This window comes from Mobula birostris, chromosome 10 (genome assembly GCF_030028105.1).
Source record: "Mobula birostris isolate sMobBir1 chromosome 10, sMobBir1.hap1, whole genome shotgun sequence".
NCBI lineage: Eukaryota > Metazoa > Chordata > Chondrichthyes > Myliobatiformes > Myliobatidae > Mobula > Mobula birostris.
In genome coordinates this window covers 77,160,595-77,175,314 of record NC_092379.1, presented here as the reverse complement: position 1 = coordinate 77,175,314, position 14,720 = coordinate 77,160,595, and positions in this window count along the sequence as shown.

Sequence of the window (14,720 nt, the reverse complement as noted above, 5' to 3'; positions counted from 1 at the left end):
AACTGATAGTGGTGAGGCTAAAATCATTGGAACTAACAGGTGAGGAAGCAGCCGAGGTTAAGATTGAACCCAGCTCTCTGGAGCGGTGAAGCTGTGAAGCAGCAGCACTAACTGCTGCGCTAGCATCTGGTATTCCCTGATCGAAGGTGCAAGGTGCACTGAAGGGTCTCTGTTACTTCTTCAGTCGATTCAAAAAGGTTAGTTCACCAGGAGTGGTTGGACAATCTACTATTACCAGTGTATTGGGATCGTAGAAGGTGATGAGTTTGATATAGGGTATTGTAGTGAAGCCATTTTAATGAAGTTGCCATGTTGGAAGAAACTCCACATATGCATTGGTAAATGCTGTGGTATCCATAGGCTGCTCTCTTCATGGAGCTGATAACCAGCGCAATCAGGTTCTACATGAGCTGGATGCTTTGTGGGATGATCACCTTGGAGTCACATTATGTTGACTCAGCATGGACTTACTGATCTTGGCTTTGTTCACCTTGGCCAAGGTGCACAAGGGAGACTGAGGGTGAGATCCGTAATGACTCTGTGCATGATTTGGAAAACAGTCAAAAGGAGAAAATCAGTTGCAATAATTTTCTACCTTCCTTTGAAAAGTTCTGTAGGAAATCAAAATGAGTGGTACAATGTGAAACAGTGTTTGTTCAAAGGCAATAATTGGTAAAGTATTAAATATGTCATTATTACGCCTTTAGAAACTCAGGTGCAATTGCACCATTGTCTACAATGAACTTGTACACTCCTCCATGACCATGTGGATTTCATCCTAGTGCTCCAGTTTCCTCACACATTCCAAAGACATACAGGTTAGCAGGTTAATTTGTTGTGTGGGTGCAATTGGGCAGTGCAGGGACATTGAGTCAGAATGTCCTGTTACCATACTGTATCTCTAAATAAATAAAATGAACTTTTAAGCTAAAATTTGGAAAGAGTAATACTTTGAAAATAGTCTGCAATTGTAATTACTGTAGTAGTTATCATCTATTTGTGCAAGTTAGTCTTACTAGTGTTGTTTTGGAAATGAATAAAACACCAGGTATTATGATTATATAGTCAAGATAATGGTGGTACAGCAAATGTGATTAATTATAAATGAAGCCTATTAGAAAAATGATCTTTAGGATTATGAACCTTTGGAATAGTGCTAATGGTATTTTGTTGCATTAAGCTTGCAGTACAGTACTAGGAAAAAATGTTTAGTTGAATTTATGAACAGAAATATCACAGAATCAAAGAATCACAGTCATATAACTAATAAAACAGGCCCTTCAGCCCAGCAAGTTCTAATCCTGCACTGATTCCATTTTATTCTCTCTACTTCGTCATCACGATCCCCAGATCCTGCCCCTTACTTATGCACCAGCGACAACTTACAGAGGCCAATTAATTGACCAGCCTCACATCTTTGGAATGTAAGCAAATGGTCACAGAGGGAACATGCAATCTCCATAAAGACAGTAACTTGCGATCACGATTGAACATGGGTTACGGCGGCTGTGAGGCAGCTGCTCTTCAAGCTGTGCTGTATGTGTTTTTGCAAATAATTTGCGAATTACATAACTTTACACAACAGGGACACCTAATTAATAAAATAATTTACTTAAATTGCTGATGAGCAACTTGCAACTTTTTGAAGAAAAAGCAATATGATATATATTGTGTGTTCATATGCCTTTAAGAATTAAGCATAGCATATAGCTTGACTTTTGATGCATTGTGGCTTCAGCCATGGCTGTTCATTTATGATTGTTTTCCTTCTATAAATGTTGTTGATTTCAAAACTAAATTCTGGTTATTTGCCTCATCGAAGAGCTGTGGTCATATACAAAGGATGATCCTTGCCAGAATGATGACTTTCTTACATTAACATCCCAGTAGTGAACAGTGCAGTAAATCTACCTGGGTCAGGCACTGCACTATCACTATGCTTCAACAATGCTTAAATTGGAGTAGATTTATTTGGACTAAATCCCACTGATAGCAAAATAAACATGAAAGTAGGAAAGTTCTGTGCTGAAGAAATGCAATGTCATGGGACTCAAACTCCTCACTGATGGTGTTGGGAATGAGGATGATTGCCCTGCAGTAGTCCAGCGTGCCTGGAGGAGATGGTGGTCACAGCCAATGTTGTAATTACCAGCTTAATCAGAGAATGGATAGACTTACAGGAACCTGCACAAGTAAGACTTCTCTACACTTCACCATAGAAATGGCTTCTGGACTAAATATCTCAAATATTTTCTGCCAGGCTGTTGTCTAATTCCTACAGTTAATGTCAAACTTCTCAGATGACTTTATAGCTCTTTGAATTCTATATACATTATTCAGCAGGCTAAAACTTCTGTGTGCAATGTTTAACTGAAAGCCTTGAGAAACTGCACAATGGTGCAGCTGGTGCGGTTGCTTTGGCACAGTTCTAGTGATCAAGCTTCAACCCTGACCCAGATGTTGTCTGTAGGGAGTCTTTATGCTCCTCCCACTTCCTAAAGACGTATACACCAAGACAAAGACAAATGGCAAATGTTTGTGGTCTTCTGCTGCTGTAGCCCATCCACTTTAAGGTTCAATGTATTGTGCATTCAGAGATGCTCTCCTGCACACCACTGTTGTAACACTTGGTTATTTGATTTACTGTCACCTTCCTGTCAACTTGTACCAGTCTAGCCATTCTCCTCTGACCTCTCTCATTAACAAAACATTTTTGCCCACAGAACTGCCACTCACTGGATGTTTTTTTTATTGTTTATCACACCATTCTCCGTAAACTCTAGAGGCTGCTGTGCATGAAAATCCCAGGAGATTAGCGTCTGAACTACTCAAACCACCCCACCTAACACCAACAATCATCCCATGGTCAAAGTCACCTAGATCACATTTCTTCCCCATTCTGATATTTGGGCTGAGCAACAACTGAATCTCTCACCATGTCGGCATGCTTTCATGCATTGAGTTGTTTGCCGCATGATTGGCTGATTAAATACTTGCATTAATAAGCAAATGTGCAGATGTATCTAATAAAGTGACTACTGAGTGTAGTTTAGCAGGTTAATTGGCAACTGTAATTGACACCCTGTGAACGTAAGTGATAGAATTTTGAGACAGTTGAAGGGAATTTGGAAAGAATAAAAATAATACTAGTGTGAGTGGGTGCTTGATGGTTGATGTGTTCTCATGGGTCAGAGAACCTATTTCCATGCTGTACAGTATAACTCTGTGACCTTTAAATACAGTTAAGCCTACATTTGCACTTGCATTGTCGGTTAATTTTGGACCCTTACTCTTTTGCACACAGCAAGGTTACAGTTTTCCATTGTGCTGCAGGCAACAAGATGTGTATCTGTGCTGGGAACCAACAGGTAGCTTCTCATCAACTTTTATAGATGATTTGTAAATTGGATTGTGCTTTTCAATAATGTAATGACCATGTAAACAGAGACCCAGTTGCTCAGATATACTTGAAGAGTTTCTCACAGAAGATCACTAACACAGTTTGGCTGAATGATCAGTAGCAAACTGCTGCTAAAAGAGGAAGATTGTTAACTTTTTATAGGTTAATAGAATACCAATTTTTCTCAATTTAGTTTATTTTCAGAAGTTCCTCTTGGATTGCTCTTATCACATTTTCAGATAGGGTATTCTATATCACATGAACCTGTTGAAAAATTAAGCTCGCTTCCTCTCTTATTCTTCCGTCAATCCTTTTAAAACTGTATCCTTCAGTAATAACTTCACTGAAGTAAATCTCTCCTGAGATTCACTGATCCAGTACTTCCCCAGCTTCTCTTCCATCTAATCCAAATGAAATTCCTCATCTTTGACACCATTCTAGTGGAGCTTTACCTCAGATTCAGGAGAAGACATCAGAAGATCCAACTCTACTTGAAGTGGTAACTTGATGGCCAGTGCACCAGGAAGCCTTAGCAAAGGTGTAGGTTTAATGGCTGAATTTTATTAATGTACTATTTAAAGAAAAATTCCTTCCTCAATCAGGCCACAGGTTAAATTAGAAGTCTAGAACATGGTAAGACTATTCAAACCTTACCAGTATTTATAAGGAAGACTCTTAACATAGACTCATTTACTTTTTCTGTGATTTGCAACATACTGGCAAAGTTTATCCACAATAGTCCTTGAAAATGTCGGTGACTGGGCTGACTGGTGGCGCAATGATACCGGTGCCGGACCCAGGAGCGGAGGTTCCCAGTTCGAAACCAGTCAGGTCCGCTCCCGAGTACAATTTCCATCCATGCCGGGTTGAGTGTCGAGATCACAACTCGACCTCATAAAATAAAGAGAAAATACTGTGAAAAAGTCTGCGTGAGGAGTGACGCGCCACACAGTATCTCCTCTCTCGTTCCGCGCCTTGTAAAAAAAAGCTATGAAAAAGACATCATCACGGATGCACGCATGGACGCACGCACACTCAGATGCACATGCACAGACTCGTACGCATACAGGCACATGCCAAAAAAAAAGAAAATGTTGGTGACTCGTGGTGTTCTCCATGGGTTTGTGTTGGGACTGATTGTTTTTATGTTATATGTCAATGATTTGGATGATGGAATTGATGTCTTTGTTGCAAAGTTTGCAGATGATACAAAGATAGAGGAGGGGCAAGTAGTTTTGAAGATATAGGGAGGCTACAGAAGGACAGACAGGTTAAGAGAATGGGCAAAGAAGTGGCAGACAAAATGCAGTGTCAGGAAATGTAGGGTCATGCACTTTGGTAGAAGAAATGAAAAGGTTCACTGTTTTCTAAATGGAGAGAAAATACAAAAATCTGAGGTGCAAAAGAATTTGGACGAATTTGTGCAGGGTTCCCTAAAGGTAAGTTGGCAGGTTGAGTCTGTGTTGAGGAAGGAAAATGCGATATTAATATTCAGTTCAAGAGGATTAGAAGATAAAAGCAATAATGTAATGTTCAGACTTTGTAAAGCACTGTTGAGGCCTCACTTGGAGTATTGTGAGCAGTTTGGGGCCCCTTTCTGAGAAAGGATGTGCTGAAACTGAAGAGGGTTCAAAGGGGGTTCACAAAAATGATTCCAAAATTAAACAGCTTGTCATATGAAGAGCATTTGATGGCTCTGAGCCTGTATTCACTGGGGTTTAAAAGAATGAAGGGGTGACCTAATTGAAACCTATCAAATGGTGAAAGGCCTTGATAGGGTGCATGTTGAGAGGATGTTTCCTATGGTAGGAGAGTCTAAGACCACAGGACACATCTTCAGAATAGAGAGGCATCCATTTACTACAGAGATAAGGAGGAATTTCTTGCTAGATAGTGGTGAATCTGTGGAATTTGTTGCCACAGGCAACTATGGAGGCCAAGTATTTATTTAAGGCAGAGGTTGATAGATTCTTGATTGGTCAGGGCATGAGGGGAAACAGGGGTGGGGTGGGGTGGGAAGGCTGGAGACTGGGACTGAGAGGAAAAATGGATCAGCCATGATGAATGGGTGGAGCAGATACAATGGGCCAAATTGCTTAATTCTGTTCCTATATTTTATGGCCTGGTGGTCTAAAATCATTAGAAAGAGATGACGTAGCATGAGAAGGTTTTGAATCATTGTGGGTAGGCTAGGGAACTACAAGGGTAAAAAGAACCAGATAGGAACTGTACACAGACTACCAAACAGTAGTAAGGATGTGGTTTACAAATTTCAATGAGAGATAGGAAATGCATGCTAAAAGTGTGATGTTACAATAGTCATCTGGGATTTCAATATGCAGGTAGATTGGGAAAATCAGGTTGGTGCTGGATTCCAAGAGGGGAATTTCTAGAATGCCTATGTAATGTCCTGGAGAAAATTTCTACTGTTATGCTACGAGGTATTTTATTTTAGCAGTTTTCTATAAATGCAGTGTGTCCTGCTGGTAAGAGTGTTTTGGCTTCGGCGAAAGATAAGGAGCCATGTTGTCCAATTTAGGAATGTTGTGTCAACCAATCAGGAGTGGGACGTTATGAAACAATCTCGACTGTTGGGCGGGAAGAGTTTTTCTGAGGGACTGTAATCTGGTTTGGGATTTTTGGTGGGAGATTCAGAGAGAGGAACACCAGGGAGGACACTTCGCAAGGAGCGATTTGCAGGGCGGAGGATTCCAAGAAGGGTAGTTCTACCTATGGTTGGTGAGGAGAATTCAGTGCCATGAGTAAAGCTACTCCCAGCTTCTACAGAAATGAGAAACAGTGTTTATCTGCACATTTAGACTTGCTTAACTGCAATGGCATTTTTTATTTCTCTTTTTTTTCTTTGTTAACTGTTTGATAAACTTGAAAATTGGTTAATATACTTTATAATTTCATGCTGGAGTACGATCTGTCCTCTTCTGGGCTACTGATAATTGTGTATGGGTAGTATTTACACAGCATTCGCTCAAATCAAGGTTCCTTTAAGCAGAACATCCCGATATTCCTGTGCAGACTCAGAGGATGAGGAAATGGGAGTGCGGTATGCCTTATCTTATGCAAACTCTCCAAGAATTGATGATGAAATTTCTGAATCTTCCAGCCTTGTCTCAGATATAACGGAGAGGACTAGCAGTGGACTGGCAGACATGATAACAGACAGTGAGGGAAAACTGGGCTCCAATATAAGTGGGGATGAAGCAGAGTTCCATCAAGTGGCTGGAGGAGCAGAGTTGCCAGAAAATAAGAGTGATAGACAGGGTGAGGCATCCCCAAGTAAACATAAACAGTCACGAGAAGTGCCTGAGGCTGAAGAAGCAGACAATGAGATAAGAAGCTCTTAGAGAGTCAGGAAACTCACAGATAGGCTGGCATATGATGCACTAGGGAAACGGAGTGTTGCATCTACCCCAATAATAAGGTACAGTATGTTACTGCCATTTACAAATGGATTGAAGATCTTGAAATCACAATCTTCATTGGAATACTGTGTTATTAATTATGGTTTAATAAGTTCCAAAATCATGAGGAAAAGACTATTTTTGGTGGGAAGAGGAGTGTAATGTTCTGGTTAATATTTCTACTGCTGTACTGTGAGGTATTCTATTTCAGCAGTTTTATGTAAAAGCAGTGTGTCCTCTTGGTAAGTGTGTTTTGACTTTGGCTAAAGCTAAGGAGCCATTTGTCCAATTTAGGAATTTTGTGTCATACCAATCTGGGATGGTATGAAACATTCTTGAGAGTTGGGCAGGAACAGTTTTTTATAAGGGACAGCAATCTGTTTTGGGGCTTTTTGCCGGGAGGTGTGGAGAGAAGAGCACCAGGGAAGACGCTTGGAGTATTCCATCCAAAGGGGAGACTCTAGTGCAAGGAGTGCATCATGAGGCAGTGGATTCTAAGAAGGGAAGTTCTGCCTGTGGTAGCTGAGGAGAATTCTGTACTGGGAGTAAAGCTACTGCCAGCTACTACAGCAGAGTCAGATAATGAACCAAGTTGGTGAACAAGCCCCAGTAAGAGGATTGTACCTGCAACGTGACTTTTTAGAGCAGGTCATGGTTGAGCTCACTAGGGGATTAGATATTCTGGTTTGGGTGTTGTGTACTTAACTAGAAATGATTTGATAGCTTAAGGTAAAAGAACCCTTAGGGGAAGTGATCATAATATGATTGAATTAACCCTGAAATTTGAGAAGGGGAGGCTAAAGTCAGATTTGTCAGTATTACAGTGGAGTATATGGCATTACAGAGACATGAAAGTGGAGTATAGGGCATTAAAGAGATATGAAAATGGAGTTGGGCAGAATTGACTGGAAAATAGTACTGGCTTGGATGACACAGAGCAGCAATGGCTGGAATTTCTGGAAGCAATTTGGAAGGCACAGGATATACATCCCAAAGAGTAAGAAGTATTCTAAAGGCAAGATGACGTTATTGTGACAAACAAGAGAAGTCAAAGCCGGCATAAAAGCCAAAGAGATGGCATATATTAAAACAAAAATAGTCGGGAATGAGAGGATTGGGAAGCTTTTAAAAGTCAACAGAAGGCATCTAAAAAGTCATTAAGAAAGTAAGGATGGAATACAGAAGTAAGCTAGCCAATAATACTAAAGAGGATACCAAAAGTTTCTTCAGATACATAAAGTGTACAAGAGAGGCAAGAGTGGATATCAGACTGCTAGAAAATGGAACTCGAGAGGTAGTAATGGGGGTCAAGGAAATGGCTGACGAACTGAATAAGTATTTTGCATCAGTCTTCACTGTGGAAGGCCCTAGCAGTTTGGTCGAAGTTCCAGATGTCAGGGGTCATGAGGTGTGTGAAATTAGTATTACTGGAGACAAGGTTCTTCAAAACTGAAAAGTCCAAAGGTTAGTAAGTCACCTGGACCAGAGGTGTGCACTGCAGGGTTCTGAAAGAGGTGGCTGAAGAGATTGTAGAGGCATTAGCAATAATCTTTCAAAAATTGCTAGATTCTGGAATGGTTCCGGAAGACTGGAAAGTTGCAAATGCCACTCCACTCTTCAAGAAGAGAGAGAGGCAGAATAAATGTTACTTTAGGCCAGCTAGTCTGAATTCATTGGTTGGGAAGATATTTGAGTCCATTGTTAAAGATGTAGTTTTGGGGTACGTGGAAGATCATGATAAAGTAGATTGAAGTCAGGATTTTCCCTTAAGGGAATACTTTGCCTGACAAATCTGTTGGAATTCTTTGAAGAAATGACAAGCAGGATAGACAAAGGAGAATCTGTTGATGTTGTTTGCTTGGATTTTCAGAAAGCCTTTGACAAGGTGCCACTCGTGAGGTTGCTTAACACGTTATGAGCTCATGGTATTAGAGGAAAGATTCTAGCATGAATAAAGCAGTGGCTGATTGGCAGGAAACAAAGAGTGGGAATAAAGGGAGACTTTTCTGGTTGTCTGATTGTGACAAGTGGTGTTCCACAGGGGTCTGTGCTGGGATCAGTTCATTTTACCTTTATATGTCAATGACTTGGATGATGAAATTAATGGCTTTGCTGCAAAGTTCGCAGACGACATGAAGATAGGTGGAGGGGCAGGTGGCTTTGGGGAAGTAGAAAGGCTACAGAAGGACTTAGACAGATTAGGAGAATGGGCAAAGAAGTGGCAGATAAAATACATTGTTAGGAAGCGTATTGTTGTGCACTTTGGTAGAAGAAAAGAAAGGTAGACTTTTTTCTGAATGGAGAGAAAATACAAAAAACTAGACTCAAAGGGTCTTTGGAATCCTTGTGCAGGATTCCCTACAGGTTAATTTGTAGGTTGAGTCTGTGGTGAGGTAGGCAAATATAATATTAGCATTCATTTCGAGAGGACTAGAATATAAAAGCAAGGATGTAATATTGAGGTCTTTAAGGCACGAGTGAGGTCTCACTTGGAGTATTCTGAGCAGTTTTGGACCCCTAACCTTAGATAGGATGTGCTGAAAGTGGAGAGGATTCAAAGGAGATTCACAAAAATGATTCCAGGATTGAATGGCTTGTCATATGAAGAATATTTGATGGTGTTGGGTCTGTATTCATTTGAATTCAGAAGAATTAGAGGTGATCTTATTGAAACCTATCAAATGGTGAAAGGCCTTGGTAGAATGGATGTCAAGAGGATGTTTCCTACATGGGAGAGTCTAGGACACAAGAACACAGCTTCAAAATGGAAGGGTGTCCTTTTAGAACTAAGATGAGGAGGAATTTCTTTAGCCAGAGAGCATTGAATCTGTGGAATTTGTTGCCACAGTCAGCTGTGGAAGCCAAGGATTCATGTATATTTAAGGCAAAAGTTGATAGATTCTTGATTGGTCAGGGCATGAAGGGAAATGGGGAGAAGGCAGGAGATTGGGACTGAGGAAAATTTGATCAGCCATGATGAAATGGTGGAGCAGACTTGATGGGCCAAATGGCCTAATTCTGCTCCTATATTTTATGGTCTTGCAGTCTAAAATGTGATTTTGCATTGCCTTCAAGAGCTGCTTCTGTTGAAATTACTCCAAGATTTTTGTAAGGAGTTCCAAGATTTAAACCCAGGAACAATAAAGGATCTATGATATACTGTATTTCCAACTTAAACTGCAGTGTAAAGTATCTTTAAGTGATGGTTTTCCTTCACTTGCTGTCCTTGTCTTTCTTGGTGGGAGAAGTTGCAGGCTTGAATTGTACTATTACAGGTATAATAGCCTGGGTGAGTAACAGTAGTACGTTTTGTGTAAAGTTCAAAGTATATTTATTATCAAAGTACATATATGTAATCAAAAAGAATCCTGAGATCCATTTTCTTGTGGGCATACTCAAAAAATGTATAGAATAATAACCATAACAGAAGCAATGAAAGATCGCCCAACTTGGGTGTTCAACTGTGGTGTAGAAGACAATAAATTGTACAAGTACAAAAATAAATAAATAATAATAATAAATGAAAAAACAATAAATATTGAGAACATGAGATGAATATCCTTGAAAGTGGGGAAATTCTATGATGGAACAAATGAAGTTGAGTGACATTTTCCCTTCTGATTCAAGAGCCTGATGGTTGGGTGATAAGAACTGTTCCTGAACCTGGTAGTGTGAGTCTGGAGACTGCTGCACCTTCCTCCTGATTGCAGCAGTGAGAAGGGAGTATATCTTGGGTGGTGGAGGTCCCTAATGATGGATACTACCTTCTTGCATCGTGTAGATGTGCTCAATGGTAGGGAGGGCTTTCCCACGATGAACTGGGCTGTAGGAATTTGTACTTTTTCCATAACAGGCTCTGACGGAGCCAGTCAATATACTCTCCACGACTAGTCTACAGAAGATAGATACATAGTACACACTGGTGCAACTGGTGTGAATACCAGTGAGATGAATGAATAATGTGGATTGTCAGTTGTCAGTGCAATGGGCTACTTTGTCCTGGATGTTGACAAACTTTTTGAGAGTTGTTGAAACTCACTTTCATCGGGGGGGGGCGGGGAGGAAGCAAATTTTATCACACTTGCTCTCCTCTTGACACTAAAAAAGGTGCTGCAATGTCAAGAGAACAGTCAGTAGCTGCAAGATACCCAGCCTCTAACCTGCTCTTGTGACCATCACATTTGTACTCTGGGATACGGTGGTAGGAGACTTCATAATTATAATATTGAATGTCAAGGTAGATAGCTAGAGTCTCTTTTACACCAAATTCCTTAGTGTTCACATCACAGGTGACCTCACCTGGGCCCTCAATATCACTTCACTGAATAGGAAAGCACAGCAGCACCTCCACTTCCTCGGGAGATTAAGGCAAGTGAGACTTCCCCTGCCCATCTTAACTGAATTTTATAGGAGCACCATTGGGAGCATCCTGACAAGCCATGTCAGGACAAGGTATGTGTGCAGCAGAGCACTGGACCGGAAGTCCTTACAAAGGACTATGAGAATGGTCAAGAAGATCATAGGGGTCTCCATACTATCCACCAGGGATATTTCAAAGTCGCTGGTGAACGCAGCAGGCCAGGCAGCATCTCTAGGAAGAGGTACAGTCAATGTTTCGGGCCGAGACCCTTCGTCAGGACTAACTGACGGAAGAGTGAGTAAGATATTTGAAAGTGGGAGGGGGAGGGGGAGATCCAAAATGATAGGAGAAGACAGGAGGGGGAGGGACGGAGCCAAGAGCTGGACAGGTGATTGGCAAAAGGGGATACGAGAGGATCATGGGACAGGAGGCCCAGGGAGAAGGAAAAGGGGGGGGGGGAACCCAGAGAATGGGCAAGGGGTATAGTCAGAAGGACAGAGGGAGAAAGAAGAAAGGGAAAGAAAGAAAGAAAGAATGTGTGTATATAAATAAATAATGGATGGGGTAACGGATCCCCACCTCCCCCTCGTACCTCATCCGTTATTTATTTATATACACACATTTTTTCTCTCTCTCTCCTTTTTCTCCCTCTGTCCCTCTGACTATACTCCTTGCCCATCCTCTGGGTTTTTCCCCCCCCCTCCCCCTTTTCCTTCTCCCTGGGCCTCCTGTCCCATGATCCTCTCATATCCCCTTTGCCAATCACCTGTCCAGCTCTTGGCTCCATCCTTCCCCCTCCTGTCTTCTCCTATCATTTTGGATCTCCCCCCCCCTCCCATTTACAAATCTCTTACTAGCTCTTCCTTCAGTTAGTCCCGACGAAGGGTCTCGGCCCGAAACGTCGACTGTACCTCTTCCTAGAGACGCTGCCTGGCCTGCTGCGTTCACCAGCAACTTTGATGTGTGTTGCTTGAATTTCCAGCATCTGCAGAATTTCTCGTGTGTGCACCAGGGATATTTATCAGGAGCGCTGCATACACAGGGTTCTTAGTACTATTAAGGATCCCACTCATCCATCCAGCATCCTCTTTGACATTCTACCATCAAGCAGGAGACTCCGATGCATAAAAACAAGAATGGTCAAGATGGGAAACAGTTCCTTCCCCTAAGCCATTAGGCTTCTGAATTCCCTGTTGCATCACATTTGAAGTGTCACTGGTTAATCTGCTCTGTATCCTACAATATTTAATTGATGCACTTTACTTTGTTTATTTATGCATAATTCATTTGTCGATTTAATTCTTACTTTCCTATATTATTGTGTGTCTTATACCCTGTCCTGAGAAATGTTGCGTTGTTTGGCAGTATTCATGTATATAGATAAATGACAAGAAACTTGATATGACTTGGCTTGTTGAAGATGGTCTCTTGGGCTCTTGCAATATGTGGCCTTAAACTTATTTGCCACATTTCAGCCCAGTGTTGAATAGTGCCTTGATTCTTGCTGTATGCAGGCACGGACTGCTGCAGTTACTGAGGAATTGTGTATGATGTACCATGATACAATCTTCAGCGAACATCCAAACTTCTAACCTTACAGCTGTTGAAGCAGCTTAAAGATGGTTTACCCCTAAGGAACAGTGCTGTCCTATGGTTGGGATGGTTGGCCTCCAACAACCAGTCATCTTCCTTTGTTCAAGATATGAATCCAATCATTGCTAGGGGATAGAAAAAAATGATAAAACAGTCCTTTCCTTTATTTACACCTTTTTTCTCCCCCAGAGTAAGGGATTAACAGATACCACTCTGTATGTTTCAAGAGTGCTCAACCCTTTGGAAAGACTGGCCTTCGCACCTCCAGTTTGAAACTCACCAAATCTTCAACATAAAATTAAAAATGCAGGTAGATTGATGCTGAGCTGAATTGAATTAATGCTCAGTAAGAGGTTACTTGACAGGACATTGGAATTAAATAGGCATGTTTTAGTTTCAGGTCATTGTCCACAAAACAGTGTCAGCTTTCCAAGTATTTGTGGCCTGGTCCTGAGTGATTAGATTAGCTCTTGCATCTGGGCCTTGCTGACAAACGATAGATGCTAATGATCATTAAACTATGTTTTGCAAACATCTATAATGCAAGAACCCTACCACAACGATAAACCTCCATTTATTTTTCGTTCACTGCATTGAACAAAGATTTGTTTATATTTTCTGCACAAATTTGGAATGCACTTTCTGAATAAGTGGCTGAAGCAGATTCACAGATAGGAAGGGGGTAGGGAGTGGATGTTTCTTTCAAAGAGTTGGAGCAGGAATGATGGACCAAATCACCTCTGTGCAATGAGATTTCATGCTTTCTATCAAGCTACTTTAAAATATGCATCAGAATAACTCAGAACACAGACAACATTTCAGGAAAGTACTATAACCTTTAGAAAAATAGAAAATGTGTCCTAGAAGATTTACACTTTATTGGTTGAACGTGTTTATATGTTACTTATACTGATACTGCACTGCAAGCTCTTTCTCCTCAGTTTACAAGGTCTATATGTTTCATGGCTCATTTGCAGGCCTAATATAAGCTATAAATGCACAGATTTTGACAACATCAGCTGGGGATATACAGCTTTCCATTGACATTGCATGAATATCAATCAAGCAGTAAAAACAGTTTTTAACTTTCATTAGCATTTAAGTACTCTAATCCTATTGTAAATGTAAATTTAGATAATAAATGCCAAAGAATTTCATATGATTTACATGACAGAGCTGTACATGTTTTTTTTTATTTGAAGACTGTATGGGTATTTCAATTTTACAGACATTTATCAAAAGAATTGGACCAATTCAAGATCATATTCAAAACCAATGCACTAAACCTATTTTAAATTCTTGACAAAAAAAATGTTCATGAGCAAACACATTACAAAGCGCCACTGAATCAACAAGAAACAACGGATATTGTACACAGAAGCTGGAAATGTGACTCAATTTATTAAGGAATATTTTAAACAGGAGATACAGGGCAGTATAAACAGTACAGCATTAAAGATTAAAGATTAGCTTAATGTTCCATATGCACATCAAAACATCAAAACCTACAATAAAATGCATCATTTTCATCAACAGTCCATGGATGTGCTGGGGGCAGTCTGCATTTGTCACCATGTGTCCAGCACCAATGTAACATGCCCATGACTTATTAACCGTTACGAACCCCTGTCTTTGTAGCAGGAAAATGGACCACCCAGAGGAATTCCATGGAGTAATGGGGAGAACATATAAACCCCTTGCAGACAGCAGCAGGAAAGTGCTGTAAAGTGTTATGCTAGCTACTATGCTTCCATGCTGCCCCATATCAATAATATGACATTAGAACATAAATCTATAAATCACATTCTTTTAGGTTACTCAGAGATAAATGTAGAACATTCAAGTGCCTACCTAAGAAGATCTAATACAGTAATTAATTTTAGTAACACTCTTATCAGTATCAATTAGTATCTGGCACCGACCTCCATCTCCTTCTACCATCCCTTTC